General features: G+C 38.4%; 1 protein-coding gene across 1 annotated transcript in view; it reads left to right on the top strand.

Annotated features, from left to right (window-relative positions):
• Positions 1–8779: 8779 nt before the first annotated feature.
• The window catches only part of RAB27B (RAB27B, member RAS oncogene family), a 141747-nt gene continuing 132146 nt past the window's right edge, over positions 8780–18380 (top strand). Inside the window, exons 1-2 of the mRNA XM_019463997.2 lie at positions 8780–8890; positions 9023–9097. The gene's annotated coding sequence lies outside the window, so the exon portion shown is untranslated. The remainder of the gene's footprint in view (positions 8891–9022; positions 9098–18380) is intronic.

Genomic DNA, 18380 nt, shown 5'->3' on the forward strand with positions numbered 1-18380 from the left:
GGTACAGATGAAAACATGGCTACTATGGAGAATTCCTAGGAGGAGCATATATTTTTTGGCTAATGGAATGAAGCAAAAGCTGTGTAAGAGAAATGATATTAAACCTAGGCTTTGGAGAATGGGTATAATTTGACGGGTTGGGCAGAGGGCATTAAGGTAAATGACAAGCAGACATATATATGTCAAATCAAAGATATATGAGGGTTTAAAAGTCCATGATTGGAGAATTGGGAATTGTTCAATTGTTTTAAAGCTCACAGTTTGATACACAAACTAAGAAAAATTAAGGTCTAAAAGGCAAGTTGGGGCCAATTGGAAGAGTATCAATTATCAACGAAAGGAATTTTAACTTTATTCTTTAAGCAATGTAAATTCATTGCAGATTTTTGAGCAGGAAATTAATGTAATTAAAACTTTAAAAAGGAAACTTAATCTGGCAGGAGTATATATTTTTTTTTTAATTTTTTTTAACGTTTTTTATTTATTTTTGAGACAGAGAGAGACAGAGCATGAACGGGGGAGGGGCAGAGAGAGAGGGAGACACAGAATCGGAAGCAGGCTCCAGGCTCTGAGCCATCAGCCCAGAGCCCGATGCGGGGCTCGAACTCACGGACCGCGAGATCGTGACCTGAGCTGAAGTCGGACGCTTAACCGACTGAGCCACCCAGGCGCCCCAGGAGTATATATATTTTTAAACATAGAGGAAGTTGTAACTCTAAGGAGTAGACTAGTAGACTAGCAAAGAGACTACTTCAGCATTCCAGCATAGAAGCAAAATATACCAAAATGAAGGTGCTCACCGATGGCAGGATGTTACAGAGCCAGGGTGAGAAAAAGAGGTCGAATGTAAATGCTGAGAGAAAATAGAGCCTAATGAAGGTCAAGGAAGATAGACTGAAAACTAACATTGTGACCAAGAGATCATTAATAGCCATCAAGAGTAAATGATCAAAATTAGGTTGTGAGACTGCATATACAATGGGGATAAATATCGTTTCCAGAAATTTCCTTCGTGAGTGGCAGTGAGGTCACATGTACAATCCTATGAAAGAAAAGTTGGCCTTATCTTCAAAAGCCTTATATAGGACATACACTTTTATCAATGATTTAATTTCTAAGATTCCTGTAAAGATTTTTAAGTCAAGGTAATCAGTATAGGAAAAAAATTAAAACTAGTCAAAATGTGTACTAATGAGAAATTAGTCAATTTATGATACATCCATAAAATGGAATACTATATGGCCATTAAAAGTGTGTCTTTTACAAAGAGTTGGCACCTTTTCTGCCAAGGGCCAAATAGTTTTATGGTACAGTCTCTGTCACAACTACTCAACTCTGCTGTTGTAGCCACAGACAATATGTAAAGTAATGAACATGACTGTGTTCCAATAAAATTTTATTTATAAAAACAGGTAGCAGGCTGGATTTGGTGTGTAGGTCATAGTTTGTGTACCCTACTATTTGAGTCTTATGTAATTAATTAGAGACAATATGACATTAACAAAGGTAGGAGAAATGACAGGCTTTAAAATTATATCTACATTTCCAGTTTTGTGAAATATAATGTGTTTGTGTATGTGTACGTGCACCAATCTTTATTTTTTTATTTAAAAAAAATTTTTTTAAATGTTTGTTTATTTTTGAGAGAGAAAGAGAGAGCACGAGCAGGGAAGGGACAGAGAGAGAGGGAGACACAGAATCCCAAGCAGGCTCCAGGCTCTGAGCTGTCAGCACAGAGCCCAACACAGGGCTCAAACTCATGAACTATGAGATCATGACCTGAGCCGAAGTCGGAGGCTTAACAGACTGAGCCACCCACGTGCTCCTGTGCACCAAACTTTAAACAGTGAATAATCTTGGGTCCTGGCATCATAGTGAGTTTTACTATCTACTTAGTGCTTATCTGTTATTTTCACAGTTTCTACAATAATTATATGTTCCTTCTTTTTGTAACTAAGGGAAAATGGTATTTTTAGATGAAATTTTATAGTGAGAGAAGTGAGGTGAAATAAGAAATTGACATGGTCTACCAAATCATGTTTCCAAACTAAAAATGTAACAGGTCTTCATGAGGGATTGGAAACTTCCACTGATTCATAAATTCTGAATTAATTGTGCATAACCTAAAAGGCCTTGTAAATTATGCCTGTTTGGAAATCTGCAGTAATAAAATGACTAATCAGCACTTGCTAAGACAAGGAATGTCAGGATTGAAAAGATAATCTTCTTCTGAGAAGATGTTGGCTGTGATAGGACTGGTACTGGTTCTACATCGATGCCCATGAGCCAATGCTTCTCCCCCACTACCAAACGCATCATGCTCCAGTGGCTGTCCTGTTTCTCATTTGTTCCGTGTTATTTTTCCAACTTGCTGCCCCGATATCTCTGCACAGGCTGTTTCCTCTATGTGGAGTAGGATTTTTCTCTCTTTTATTTCTCTTTTAAGAAGATATCTATTATTGCTCCACATCACTCATCATCAGGGAAATACAAATCAAAACCACAATGAGGTACAACCACACCTGTCAGAATGGCTAAAATTAACAACTCAGGAAACAACAGATCTTGGCGATGATGCAGAGAAAAGGGAACACTTTTGCACTACTGATGGGAATGCAAACTGGTGCAGCCACTCTGGAAAAGAGTATGGAGATACCTCAAAAAATTAAAAATAGGACTACCCTATGACCCAGCAGTTGCACTACTAGGTATTTATCCAAGGGGTACAGAGGCGCTATTTTGAAGGGGCACATGCACCCTAATGTTTATAGCACTGCTGTCAACAATAGCCAAATTATGGAAAGAACCCAAATGTCCACTGACAGATGAATGTATAAAGAAGATGTGGTGTGTATGTATGTATGTATGTATGTGTGTGTATATATATCTTCACACACACACACACACACACACACACACACACACACCACAATATACAATGGAATATTACTCAGCAGTCAAAAAGAATGAAATCTTGCCATTTGCAAAACATGGATGGAATGAGAAGTAATTATGCTAAGCGAAATTAGTCAGAGGACGATAAACATACGATTTCACTCATATGTGGAATTTAAGAAATAAAACAGATGAACAGAGGGGAAGGGAAGGAAAAATAAGATAAAACAGAGAGGGGGGCAAACCATAAGAGACTCTTAAATACAGAGAACAAACTGAGGGTTGCTGAAGGGGAGGTGGGTGAGGGGATGGGCTAAATGGGTGATGGGCATTAAGGAGGGCACTTGTTGGGATGAGCACATAAGTGATGAATCACTAAATTCTATTCCTGAAATCATTATTACCCTATATGTTAACTAACTTGGGTTTAAATAAAATTTAAAAATTAAAAAAAAGATATCTATTATTTGTTACATACAAAGGATTAAAGAGGATATATGTTAAGGCAAAGAACAGAATAATATAACAAATGCCCATAAACTCAAGAATTAGGTCATTACCAATAGAATGCATGCCATGCTTCACCAGCCTACCTTAGAAATGGTCACTAGCCTTATTATGAATTCCTTGTTACTTAAAATATATAGTTTTATCACATTTGCATATATGAGTAAACAATATAGTTAATTCTGCTATTTTTTATTTGTATAAAAACTTTGTGTATCATGTTTAGTTTTCTGGGATTTACTTTTTTATTATGTTCTAAAATGTGGTGTGTATAAAGATTATACTTTTTTTTCCTGCTGTATTGTATTTGTTGTTTAAATAGAGAACAGCTGGTTTATCTAGTCCCCTTTTCATGACTATTTAAATGTTTCAAGTTTTTATTACTCAAACAGTGCTGCTGTGAGCATTCTTGTGTATGTCTCTTGGGTATCATCCCATGAATAGGACTACTTGATTGTAGGGTGCTTGTTGTTTTAATTTCTTTCATAATGCTAGGATTAATCAGATGGTTAGTTTCTTTCGAATCAGTTTCGGTAAATTAAATTTTTCTAGGAATCCGTCTACTTCCAAGTTTCCAAATCAAATCTATTGGTGTAAAGTTGTCCATAGTGTTCTCTTGTTATGTTTCACCTCTGCTTTATCTGCTATTGTATCTTTCTTGCTTTTATAATTTTATTGAGGCATAAGTGTCATATGATTGACTGCACATATTTAAAGTGTCTAATTTGGTGAGAGGGCAGCCATGGCAATGTACTTCTCAGATCTTCCAGGGCTAGGAGAGTAATTGACTAACAGTCCTGACTATTGTGCTCTGAAATCCATCCCTGCATTTTGCCCCCAGGCCACGCTTCCCATGGGCCACTCCTGTCCAATGACCAAATATGGCAGGGACCTAAGAGAAGCTCATCCCTTCGAGATGTAGGACTCTACTCATGGATGCCAGAGGACTGTGTTGGCCTTGCTAAATTTCTTAAAATTACACTTTAGTCCAAGGCCTTCCTGTTTTCCATCTTGATCTCCTTACCCTCATGTCTCCTACACTTGATCAGTCCTGCCCCAGGGTCTGCTGGCTCTCCCAGCCTCCTCTGTCTCCATTTTCCCATTTTGCTCACTGGTTTTCTCCCCAGTAGACCTTCTGCAGTCTGATCCTGTCATGGTATCTGCTTCTTGAGGACTCGGCCTAACAGAGTGATTTGGACCTATGTAAACACCGTGAAACTATCACTGCAGGCAGATTATGAGCACACATACCCATCAGCCATCATCCCCAACATTCTCTTCTTGCCCCTTGGTAACCCATCCTGTCTCCTCCCCTGCCTCCACACAGCCACTGATCTGATTTCTGAAATCATAAACTAATGTGCATCCTCCAGTAGTTTATATAAATGAAATCATAATATGTACCCTTTCTTGTCGGCTTTTTACAAGATTCAGCATAATGATTCTGAGATTCATATATGTTGTTGCATGTAACAACAGTAAACTCCTTATTATTACGGAGTAGTATCTTGCTGTACAGATACACCACAATTTATTTCACCATTGATCTCTTGACAGACATTTGAGTTGTTTCTATTTTCCATTGGTACAACTAAAGCTCTATGAAAATTCATATGAGACTTTGTACTGTTGTTATCTTTTTTGGACAAATACCTAGGAGTGAAATGGCTGGATTATATGATAGGTGTATGTTTAACTATTTCAAAAACCAAAACACTGGTTTTTTTACATTGTTTCTTTTCTCTCTCTCTCTCTCTCTCTTTTTTTTTTTTTTTGAGAGAGGGGTGGGGGATAGGGGCAGAGCAAGAGAGAGAATCTTAGGCAGGCTCTATGGCCAGCCTGACACAGGGCTTGATCCTAGGACCATGAGATCATGACTTGAGTTGAAATCAAGAGTCTGACGCTTAACCAACTGAGCCACCCAGGTGTCCCATTTTTTTGAGGTGTTTCTCAATGAATTTTGTGCCTTCTCTCTTTTGTCTTTAACCACTCTAGCCAAATATTTATGTTTCATTAACTTTCTGAAAAGTATCCTTTTGACTTTGTTGATTCTTACTGTTTTATATATCTCTCTAGTAGATTTGTTTTCTATTTAATTGATTTATTCTATAGTTTTTATTATCTCTTAATTTTCTGTCTTTTCATTTGCTCATATAAGAACTTGAGACTATAGATTTAAGTATGTTTTCATAGCCTCCCATAGGGAGTATTTTAATGATTATATGTTTCTAATTATTTTTAAATTTCTGCATTCATTTTGTCTTTGGCCAATGAATTATTTAATTCATTGTGTTTATTAATTTTTAGGAGAGAGAGAGAGAGACAGAGTGTGAGGAGGGAAGGAGCAGAGAGAGAGGGAGACACAGAATCCAAAGCAGGCTCCAGGCTCTGAGCTATCAGCATACAGCCTGACGTGGGGCTTGAACTCATGAACTATGAGATCATGACCTGAGCTAAAGTCAGACGCTTAGCCAACTGAGCCACTCAGGCGCCCCTGAAAGTGTTGTTTTATTTGTCAACTGTATAGGAATGATTTATTTATCATTCTGTTACTGACATCAGCAATTGCACTCTGGTCAAAGAACATGGTCTGTGTGATACTGATCGGTTAGAAGTTTTTGCAATTTGCTTTATGACCTAGTGCATGATCAATTTTGATAAATATTCTATATTTGTATAAGAAGAAGGCACATCCCCTGTTTTCTTTTGTATCCACTAGATCAAGATTGTTTTTCGTGTTGTTTGCGTCATGTTGATATATACATATATATATATATATATATATGGTGATGTGTCTCTCAGCAGCCCTAAGCTTCCCCCGTCCACCTGTATTGTGGCGCAGATGACATGTCTGTGTATATCTGAGGCCCGGCCATGGACACGGTGCATCGCTCCCCAGGAGGCTCTCTAACATCCATACAAATCAGTGGCTACAAGGACATCTGTGGTGAAGGGGCACTGCCTCCCCTTTACACCAGCCAGAGTCCCTCCTTTGCTGTGTCTAGTCCATGCAGCTAGCATACTTACCAGCATCTCGAGAGGGTACTCTGTGGTCAGTCAACTTTCTCTTTTTAAAACAGGATCTCCTTTCAGAAAACATGCTGAACTGAGAAGTGGAAAGAAATGAAACATACAAGTGAATCACAGTTTGCGGACTGAACAAAGCAATCCTTCTTTCATTGAGACAAAATTACTCTGGCTTAACTTGACTCTCTGGATCCTTGAATCTTAAAAGGCATCAGTGCCCCTCATTGATGTTCTCAGACTACCTGCATCTATTGGACTCCACTTCTCCTATGAGAAAATCCCACCTTGAATGCTCCATGAGGGCAGTCTTATCTTGATCTTCAATCTTTCTCTCTCTCTCCCTTGATCTTCAATCTTTCTCTCTCTCTCCCCTCGTGGCATCTGAATCTCTGAGCCTCAGCCTTGACAGCATATCTTCTTACCAGCCATGGTGCCTTTCCCCTGGCTTCCAGAACTCACCAACGTGGTCTAATGACACAGATCACTAAGTACGAGCAGTCCCTTGCTCCTCCAGAAAGCATCTTTAGGTGGATGCTGGACCCTGCTGCCGACTCCCTGCCAATGTGAGGCTTTGATCCCAAGCCTGAGAACCTACCTGCCTGCCTTTCTGTTCTTCACCAGTGTTAGCACCCGTATTTGCTCTGTTAACAAATCTTACTAGAGTTAACTTTCCAGATTCTGGCACATTTTTAACCAATCTGCATAAAACCAACCAAACTATAACTATATACTTGGAGAGGCGGCGGGGAGAAATCTGTTGATTTCTCAGACCCAAACCCCTGGCTCCACACCATACCCATGTCAAAGCACAGACACCCTTAGCAAGTATAGCACATCCAGACTTAATATTGTTCATTCTCTTATGGCAAATAGTGTATGTACACATAATTGTTTGATTATACACGTATATTAATTTCTTTTCTCTACCTTTACGTTGTAAGTTTCTTAAAGGTTAATGTATACTTAACACAGTCCTTAAATAAAATAGCTGCTCAGAGAGATATGCTAGTTGAATTTAATCAGTTAAGAGATTGACTTCTGTATTTGTGTTCTGTAATGTAATTTCTCAGTTTACTGTCTAGTTTATTGTTTCCACAAATATGTGCTGAGTAATCTCCCTGGCTACTTTTTCAAAGTAAATAGAACAGATTCCTTCATAGATGTTATGTTGCAAGGGGAGAGTTAGAGAAAAACTAAATTAAAAAGCATGAATTTGTTGGGGAAAGGTGCCACAAAGAAAAAGAAAAGGGGCAAATGAATAGAGGTGGAGGGTAGTATTTATATGGAATGGCACAGCCACACTTTGCCTCTCAGAGAATAATCTTCTGAAAGCCTTTATTTTTTTTTAATTTTTGCGTGTATTTTAGTTTAAGTGTTTGAATAGAATATGCTATTGAACATGGAGCTTTCGGGCCTTAGACACTTTTTACAAATGCTAAGAAAATATATCAAACTTTAAAAAGTCCCCTGCTTCTTTATTTTTGTTTCCTTTACATTTTAAATGTGCGCAGAGGACGGGCACATGGGTGGCTCCGTTAGTTGAGCATCCAACTTCAGCTCAGGTGATGATCTCACAGTTCATGAGTTCGAGCCCCACGGCAGGCTCTGTGCTGACAGCTCAGAGCCTGGAGCCTGCTTGGGATTCTGTGTTGTCCTCTTTCTCTGTCCCTCCCTCACTCATGCGCACTTGCTTGCTCTCTCTCTCTCTCTCTCTCTCTCAGAAATAAACATTAAAAAAAAATTTTTTTTTAATGTGCCAGAAGAACAGAATAAAGAGATGTGGTCAATATAGTATACGTGCACATAGGTGTCTTTTAAAAAGCCCTCTCTGGCTTTAAGATTTTCTTTTTAAAAAAAAATTTTTTTTTAACGTTTATTTATTTTTGGAACAGAGAGAGACAGAGCATGAATGGGGAGGAGCAGAGAGAGAGGGAGACACAGAATCGGAAGCAGGCTCCAGGCTCTGAGCCATCAGCCCAGAGCCCGACGCGGGGCTCGAACTCGCGGACCGCGAGATCATGACCTGAGCCGAAGTCAGCCGCTTAGCCAACTGAGCCACCCAGGCGCCCCAGGCTTTAAGATTTTCAAGAGCACTGTTTATTTAACAGACAACATGATCTGTAATCCTTTCTGGTTTCAACAGCAGTGTCTGGAAATATTGGCAGACCCCATTTGCTACTAATGACTTTTCCCAAACCCCACCTCCGCTGCCCTGATGCTTAACAAGCTGATGCCCCCGAAAGCCCTTGGTGAGACCCTCTAGCCAAATCGCAGGAAGCAGGGAAGCTCTTCAGGGTTACCTTGTGTGTAATAACCTGGAGCAGGCACTAGGACCGCCCCGACGCCGATCGGCAGCCGCGCTTCACAGCCTGTCAGAGGGACTGAGCCGCCTTCGCTGTTACACAAGAGAGCCGACAGCAGCAGTAGCTCAACATCCTTCCCCCTTCTGGCCCCTTGGAAGGTATTTACTTGCTGTTTATCATTCAGATTTTGTACACCGTCCGTGTGCCGTTAGTGTTCACTTAATCGGATGCTCTGGAAGGCTGTCCAGCACTCACTGGGTTACTATATTATTTTATGTTAATTTCCACAGCTGACGGAAGCAACAGTGCCATAAAGAAATGGGCTAGATATTTCCAGAGGCTGAAATCTGGAGACATTTGAAGGTGTAAGTACATTGGTCACAGATCTCTAACGTGCTGGCTGTGCTAGTTGCATCTCTTGACCTTCTTCTTCTTCACGGAAAGAGCTAATGTAAAATGCCATTTGCATATTTCATTCATGAAGGAAAAGCACCAAGACAGTGACAGAAACCACTAATGATGGCCCTGTAGCTCCAGTTTGGAGTGGCTGTGGTTCCCTCTCCCAGCCTGTGGGTTTGCAAGAGGAGAAGCTGGATTTGCAACAGAGTTTTGATGGGGAAGAGATTTTGCTGGGGGGGGGGGGGGGGGGGGGGGCTGCAGACTGCTTGCTGGCTTTCTGCTTTCTGTTTTCAAAGCTCAAAGGTTGTCCTTTCTGATCATTGCCGTGGTGCAGTGTAGGAGTCTTTTCATGCTTTCTTTATTTCTGCATTCCGAATACTCCTCCTAGATGTGGGCTACCAGAAAGCTGTTACACCATTCTGCACCTCTCAGTGCAAAGCCATTGAGGAGAAATTGAGTTTGCTTTCTTTTGACCACACTCCACTCGATACTACAATTAGCGGGTTACATGCAGAAACGTTTAAAAACTTAATCATCTAAAGTTCCCTTTCCTGTTCAGCAATAAATCTGGTTATGTGTGATAAGGGAGTAGTTTGCTACTGGAAAACCCAAATGAAGGTAACCCCACAGAGAAAATTGGACATTCTCTGTAAGTATTACAAATCAACCGCAAATGCTTTCGCTGGGCCTTGATGCCAATTTCATGCATTAAAAGCTCTTTACAGGGGCGCCTGGGTGGCTCAGTCGGTTAAACGCCCGACTTCCGCTCAGGTCACGATCTCGCGGTCCGTGAGTTCGAGCCCCGCGTCAGGCTCTGGGCTGATGGCTCGGAGCCTGGAGCCTGCTTCGGATTCTGTGTCTCCCTCTCTCTCTGCCCCTCCCCCGTTCATGCTCTGTCTCTGTCTCAAAAATAAATAAAACGTTAAAAAAAAAAAAAAAAAAAAAAAGCTCTTTACAAACTTTAAAGCCTTGTCAAATTGTTAGGTTAGATTATTTCCTTAGAAGTCAGATCAGATTTAGGTGTCTTATACCAATACGAAATACATAAACGTATTTATAAATGAATACAATGTTGAGTCATATTAATGGTTAATTGATGGGAAATTTTAAGATAAACAATGGCATTAAACTTATTTCAGGAAAGAAAATATTAAACTGAGACTCAAAGCAAGGCATCAACATTGAAAATGTGACTTTAATGTAAAGTATTTTTTAAAGTATTTAAATATACTTTTAATAGTTCAAAAATTATTTTTTTAAAGTACTTATCTTTGATATATTGAAATACCATAAATGAGATTTAGAATTGTTTAGGTATTAAGCTTTTGTAAGTATACCTATATTTCTCCTAAAACTATTCAGTATAAAAAAAGCAGAGGATATGAGGGATGGAGGGATTAAGTCTTATTTTACTGTTCTATACTTTTTTATATTTGAACATTCTGATTGAATGTTTACTATATAAATACTACCTATATTTTTAATGTAACAGAAATTATAAATTGTTGTAATAATTAATATGTAATATCCTTAAATGCCAATGAATATAATCATGTAAAAATAACATGCTAATATTGCTCTATAATATTTCTTTTTTTATTTTTTTATAAATTTTTTTAATGTTTATTTATTTTTGAGAGAGAGAGAGAATGAGAGGCAGAGGGGGCAGAGAGAGAAGAAGACACAGAATCCGAAGCAGGCTCTAGGCTCTGAGCTGTCAGCACAAAGCCCGACATGGGGCTCGAACTCACAGAGTGCAAGATCATGACCTGAGCCGAAGTCAGAGGCTTAACTGACTGAGCTACCCAGGCGCCCCTGCTCTATAATATTTCTTAAACAGGGAATATCTTTTTTGAAAGCAATGCCTTGCTTATGGAGAAAATTGGGGAAATAAGAATGGGGGCAGTAATAGATTTCCAAAATTTTGTGAAGCAAAAGAAATGTTTTGCATTTATTTTTAGTTCGTATAACAATATACTACATAACTCCATGAGCTTTATGTTAATAAATTTTCTCCCTTTCTCTTTTAAAAAAGTGTTTCTATATTCTCAGTCTGGGAAGATGACTCAATTCTTTCCAATTAAAACAACTTTGAGAATTCTTGCCCAGCATGTGATTTGTAGCCTTAAACTTTAGTTTTATGTCATATTCATCAGACACGCCTTACCATAAATAATCTAATTATATATGGGGTCTAAAGATTGATTGAATTCAATGATGAGAGGGGGAAAAAAGCCCCGAGAATATAGATCTTATTCAGAATTTGATACTCTTTTCAGAACACGAAATTTGTTGCTGAATTTGAGTCCTGAAATTAAGTGTACCAGCTAGGCCTAACTGAGTCTAAGACCTAACCTAACTTGGCACAATGTTCGGCCAAAGTCCAGAATTTCTGGCAAACATGTGGGACTTAAGCCGCAGAATCCAGTGCAAAGCTAAAACTAATTTGTTAAAGTGTGAAAGTAGTGATTATCTGGTGATTTTTATCCCTGAGGATAATCTGTTCAGGCCTTGAAAAGTCTGACTACCCAGGAGATCCAGGTGAATATCAACATTATCTACATTTACTGGATAATGTTAAGGTAGACATTTCTAAAAGATTAATTTTAACATACAAGTTTTTATTTAAAAGAGGTTCAGCAAATAGCAAATCTGGTTACACTGATTTCACCCTCAGTAGTGCTTTTTTTCTCCTAAAGGACATAAAATAATCCAAAATAAGGATTCTCATGTGAATAGGGTACTTAGTAAGACATTTAAGAAAGAGATGAAAAAAAGATAGCTTTTAGATTATTAAACCACCCAGAAGGAGCTAACGTAATGGGAGAAGGGGAGCATCGGCAAAACTTGTGTCATTTCAGTTTACTTTTCTTTTGGTTTTCTGCTTTGAGTAAGAAAAGAAGGTCTCCTAGTAGAAGCCACAGAAAATGCAAAAAATGGTCAACACTGTGGGAAGCACTGAGTGTTTGTTGAAGGGATAAAGAAGCAGCAGAAAGAAATGACAGATAGTCCTTGATATGCCCTGAAAGGTGATTACAGTGCTAACAGGAATGTTTACAAACCTGTTGGCCACAGTGAATAGGAATTATGTGGAACTTGGGAATTTCCTTGAAATCTAATTATGATCTTTTTCTTACTAAATGAAAGGGCTAAAGTAAATGGAAGGAGAGTATGTTCGAAGCATGCTGTGTCCACATCATATGTGCCTGTATGAACCAGGAGGGACAACACATGTTTCGTTGGAGTTTGGCAAAAGGGAAAAGTTACTATCCATATCGTTTTGGGAATAAGCTTTTCTCAAAAGCAGAGGTTTTGTTTCCAAAACTGGTTTTACTTATAAAGAAATAAGTTTGTAGGTACAGCAGAAAGCTTTTAAATAGATGAGATTCAGCCTTTGGGTGTAAAAGACCAATTGGCAAAATGAAATGTGAGCCATGGATTACTGATAAGCAGTTTTATCCAAAACATTGTTTCAATTATCCCTCCTGGTTCACCCACCTATAGCTGATGTGAACAAAGGACACTCATACTCTCTTGCTTCCTTCCACATGTGTCTTTTATTTAATAGGGAGGAAGTTAAAACCTTCTTCTTAAGGAAACTGTTGATAAATATCAATCATGGGGTGCCTGGGTGGCTCAGTTTGGTTAAGCATCTGACTCTTGGTTTCAGCTCTGGTCACGATCTCAGGGTTCGTGAGTTCAAGCCCTGTGTCAGGCTTTGCGCTGTCAGTGTGGAGCCTGCTTAGGATTCTCCCTCCCCCTCCCCTGCTATCTTTCTCTCTCTCTGTGTCAAAATAAATAAACTTAAAAACATATATTAATCATGATTCTACAGAATCATGTTTAAATTGCAAATGAGCTTTGCCATTCATACTCTGGAATTAATATAAGATTTTATGGAACAGCATTTAATTTCTTTGGATTATCTTTATTTAATAGATATCTGTCAATTCCTCACTGTATGCCAGGTATGAAAGTGAGACCAGTAAATAAGATATGTCCCACCATTCATGGACTTCATCATTTTGTAGAGGGAAGTAGGTAACAAACATTATAAACCAAATACATTTTATTAAAATTCTCTTTAAATTGTTCTAACTTATTACAAATTAAACCAGAATATATCTAATAGGTACTAACTTGAAAATTGGAAGAGAGTAGTGATATGGGATGACTTGGTGGCTTTTTCAGATGTGGTTGTTTAGAAGACTCCCCTAAAAAGTGACAGATCATCAGGGGTCTGAGTGAGAGAGGCAGCCAACTAACGAGCAACAGTGTGCTGTTGCAGAAAGAGTGCAGACTTCATTAGGCAATTTAAATCCATTCTAGGTCATTCTTAAGTCTTTGAATCTTGAGCATTTTATCCCATTGATAAAACTTTACGGAGTTTTGAGAAAAATGAGGTAACATATGTTGAGCATCCATGACAATATCTGGGACAAATTTAATTTCCATTATGACTTACAAGTGTTGTTGCAACTTTATGAACTCACTTCTTTGAATACATAGTCAAATAAACAAGTCTTAGACCATTTGTCACCCCTGTGTCTCTCCTGAAAGTCTTGTGGTGATTCTGTATCACACAGTTGTGGGAGGAAAGAGAGCTACTCCCATAGGCAGCAGAGAGAGAGAGCATTGTTCCCGAATCCTCTAAAGGCCGAATTTCAATTAGGAGCTTTTATAGGTGCAGTTGTGGTACATTTTTGATCGTCTCCTCAGAAACCACCAACACAGTGGTTGATTAATGGACGTGCTGTTCCTTCCGGGGAATGCTGGAGAGAGAGGACCAGCTCCAGGGAGGTTGACACACAGCCCCTGACAGGACTGTACTTCCTGGCCTTGGCCTTCAAACACAGCTTCTGGAGAAGTTCAGTGAGGTGAACATGGCACTTTACAGTGCACACCACAGGGTGCTTGCTCAAGTTTAAGAAGTGAGCTCATTGATAAAGAAGGTAGTTTAGTAATACTTGGAGTGACTGACTCATGTCTAAGCACCTTGGAGCTTTATCATTTCATCAGTGCACAGCTATAAAATATATACTTGCACTCAAACAGCCACATGTATTCCAAATGTGTGTGTGTGTGTGTGTGTGTGTGTGTGTGTGTGTGTGTGCGTGCGTGTGTATGTATATATTCCTACACATACATACTGGAACATATATATTTAGTGGAAAATTGTGGTGATTTTTCAGTATTTCCCCTCCATAGATATTGACAATACAACTAGGGATAGTAGCAAAATTGGTCAACAATATGTTCACCTAGTCCTTTCAAAGGAAAACCTTAATCCTGAGTGTTATCGGCTGGATGTAGCTGAAACGACTTTATCATCAGACAGAATCCAAAATAGAAAACTAAACTAAACTAAACGCATATGCAAGAGGCTTGGATTGAAAAGAAGGGGAAGAAAGTCCCTGACATGTCAAGATTTGGTTTGGTTACATTCCTGATCTCATAGAAGGAGATAGAATCCTCTGGATTGGCTGCCACAGACAAATCTGCAAAATCAAGACTAAAATCTCTCCTTGTGCAGGACCAGTAAAAAAAGCAAAGGCCGTTTGCTGAGGGTGAAGAAACAAGTTGAGAGGGTCAGGACAGGAGGTAGAATTCAAGTTCATGAGATCTTGCACTGCTAATATTTAAATTTATCTGTAGCTCTGTCATGCTCCAATTGTGTGTCCTCGAAAATACAACTTTAATTGTTTAGGTCTTAGTTTCTTTATTGCAAATCTATTGAATTTTAGTAATAAATCAATACCACTAAATGAGGGAAGAAGGTAATACATAAATATCTAAAACGCAGATACTACATAAATATCTAACAAGCAGATAATTACTAAATTACATTTTAGAGCAGAAAGCATAATTAAAATTTAAAATGGGGTGCCTGGGTGACTCAGTCGGTTAAACATCTGACTCTTGGTTTTGGCTCAGGTCATGATCTCATGGTTCATGGGTTCAAGCCCCGCATTGGGTTCTGTGCTGACAGTATGGAGCCTGCTTGGGATTTTCAATCTCTCTCTGCCCATCCCCTGCTCTCTTTCTCAAAATAAATAAATAAACTTAAACAAACAAAAAATAAAAGGGTTGTTAACTAATGATTAAATGTACAATTCACCAGTAAGGTATATCTATCCTGAACCTATAAGCACCTAATGACAGAACCTAGAATAATATAAACAAAATATATAAAGCTAGGAGGAATTGATGGATCCACAATCATAGTAAGATTGTGACAAAATTCTCTCACATGCTGGGCAAAAGTTAATATGAATAGAAAATATCAGCAATACAATGTATAATTTCAATCTAAGAGACATATATGAAAACTGCAACCAATAAAGTTATTCTTTTTAACATACATAAACATTCTTTTTATGCATAAAAATTTACTATCACAAAATACAAAGCAAGTCTCAACAAATGACAAAGATCAATGTCATACAGTTAATGTCATTTCATCACAATTTAAAAAATGTTTTTGTTTTTGCACCAGAAACTTATACAGTTTAATTTAGCCATATATAATACAACAGATAATATAATTCAGACTTGAAAATGTAGAAAATAATGTCCAGATTTAAAAATAGCTATTAGGGGCGCCTGGGTGGCTCAGTCGGTTAAGCGTCCGACTTCGGCTCAGGTCGTGATCTCACGGTCCGTGAGTTCGAGCCCCACGTTGGGCTCTGTGCTGACAGCTCGGAGCCTGGAGCCTGCTTCGGATTCTGTGTCTTCCTCTCTCTCTGACCCTCCCCCGTTCATGCTCTGTCTCTCTCTGTCTCAAAAATAAAACATTAAAAAAATAGCTATTAAATCTCATTTGACCTCATTAAAATTTTTCACTTTTATTCACGCATCTCATTGAGATTATTTCTAATTAGGCACATTTAAAAATTTTTACCTTAGGGTACTGTGTAAGGGTTTAGATAAAATAACCAGATTTCTCTGCGCATCTGGGTGGCTTAAGCAGGTTAAGCATCTGACTCTTGATTTCAGCTCAGGTCCTGATCTCATGGTTTGTGAGATCGAGCCCTGCATTGGGCTCTGTGCTTTAGTACAGAGCTCGCATGGGGTTCTTTCTCTGCCAATCTCTCTCTCTCTCTCTCTCTCTCTCACACACACACACACACACACACACACACACACACACACACACACACAAAATAAATAACAAATAAATATTTAAAAAAGACAGATTTCTGAACACTCTTTTTTTTTTTTAATTTTTTTTTTCAACTTTTTTTAAATTTATTTTTGGGACAGAGAGAGACAGAGCATGAACGGGGGAGGGGCAGAGAGAGAGGGAGACACAGAATCGGAAACAGGCTCCAGGCTCCGAGCCATCAGCCCAGAGCCTGACGCGGGGCTCGAACTCACGGACCGCGAGATCGTGACCTGGCTGAAGTCGGACGCTTAACTGACTGCGCCACCCAGGCGCCCCAATTTCTGAACACTCTTAACATTTTCCTGTTCAACCACATCTGCATGATGACCAAATAAATGATTGGTTTAAAATAAATCCATAATGCTAATTCTAAGGCCAAATTTCTCCTGGGCCTACTCTGATAACTATCATGTCCTATAGGTAAATCCTCATTTTCAAGGTTAGAATTAGCTCATAATTGGACTTTAGATGGTCTATATTGCAATAGCCTGTATTTTTTAGTAGAGAAAATATTCTAACCAAGACCATTAGTGATGAAATCCTAAAATGATTCAGCTGTCCCATGAATATTGCAGGTGTTATATTTTTACCTATGTTGTTTTAATTATTATCATGCCTTTCCCTTCTTTTACAAACTATGTTTTTAAAAGCCTTAAAATATAGCACTTTTTATGACCCTTAGATGACCATTCCGATGCCCTTTTGGAAAAGTTTCAGTTATTCACAATTTTCTACTTGTCTAAATTCAAATTAAATCAAAATTTCACTTGAGATTTATAGCAACTTCACACTCAGTATGAAAAGGGTGTGGAGACTTACTATCTGAACATTGCATATGCTCTCTGAAAAAGAATGACCCTATTTTATGCCTTGACAAGAAAAAACTCTAGGAAAGATATAAATCTTGTATCATTCTATGTGTATGTCAAAAGTTATCTATCTTAAGAACAAATAGCTCAATTAAAGAGCAATTGCTCCTGGCAAAGGGATCACTTGAATGGTGCTTTTTCATTTTGAATGGATCCCTTTCATTGTTACTGGAATAAAAAGCCTTAGTGTATTCCAGGTCTCTTCGAGTTCTTTTCAGAATGTTAAAATTTCTTTCTCTCAATAATATTCTGTCTCTATTGATGTATGAAAACTGTCAGTTTTAGAATATTTACAATGAAGTTTGGAAGGGACTTTCGAATTCCTTGTTCAGCCACCTCCCTTGTAGAGATGATGATCCTGAAGTTCCCAGTGTTCAGGTCATGTTGTGCCACAGGTGGAAGGAACATCTTGTCTTATGATTTTCACCCTGGCTTTTTATATCAGCATATAGTTGTTAAAGTGTAATTTCAAAATGCAAAATCATTAACTCCCAGGCAAATATGAAATGAACGTGTGTAAAAAATTTTCTTTAATTCATTAATTAGTGAAAGATATCAGTAAGCAGGAATGAACAGTTTGAAAAGCACTTTAAGAAACTACATATGCATATGTAGGAAATTTTCAAAAGAAGGGTTAGGATATGATTGTGGAATTAATTTTAAAAAGGGTTTATCTTTGGGGTTATCTGTTCTATCAGGCAAAAATTGTTTGCATTTCTGCAGGATGAAAGCCTGCAAGTTAACAAGTAACTTCACTAAATCTGGGACTTTTAATCAATAGTAGACAATGAGATGAACTAAATATCTTCTCTTAGACATCCTTGGATGGTCTTTGTCCCCATGTGTTACTGAAAGTACTTTCTGCCCTGTTTCTGCCTTATTTTTGCAGTCTAGATCAGGGCTTGACCAACTAAGCCTGTGTCTCAAATCCAGCCCATCACCTGTTCTGTAAGTGAAGTCTTACGGGAGCACAGGTTTGACCTGATTGTTTCCACAGGTGCATAAATTAATCAGGTAAACTCTCTGGAGTTTGCAAATCTAGGATCTTACAGTATTGATTAGCTGCTACAACCACAAAATTTACGTCTGTCTGAAATTTTCATAGTCTCGAGTTGAACGTTTAAATTCTTTTAGTACCTCTCCTATCCTAAGTCTGGGAAACCAAGCCCCAAACACCTTCTCCACTAGATTTCACTTGCTTTACCTATGAATTTA

The sequence above is a fragment of the Panthera pardus genome, unplaced genomic scaffold (genome assembly GCF_024362965.1).
Source record: "Panthera pardus isolate Hobbes unplaced genomic scaffold, ASM2436296v1 HiC_scaffold_15, whole genome shotgun sequence".
NCBI lineage: Eukaryota > Metazoa > Chordata > Mammalia > Carnivora > Felidae > Panthera > Panthera pardus.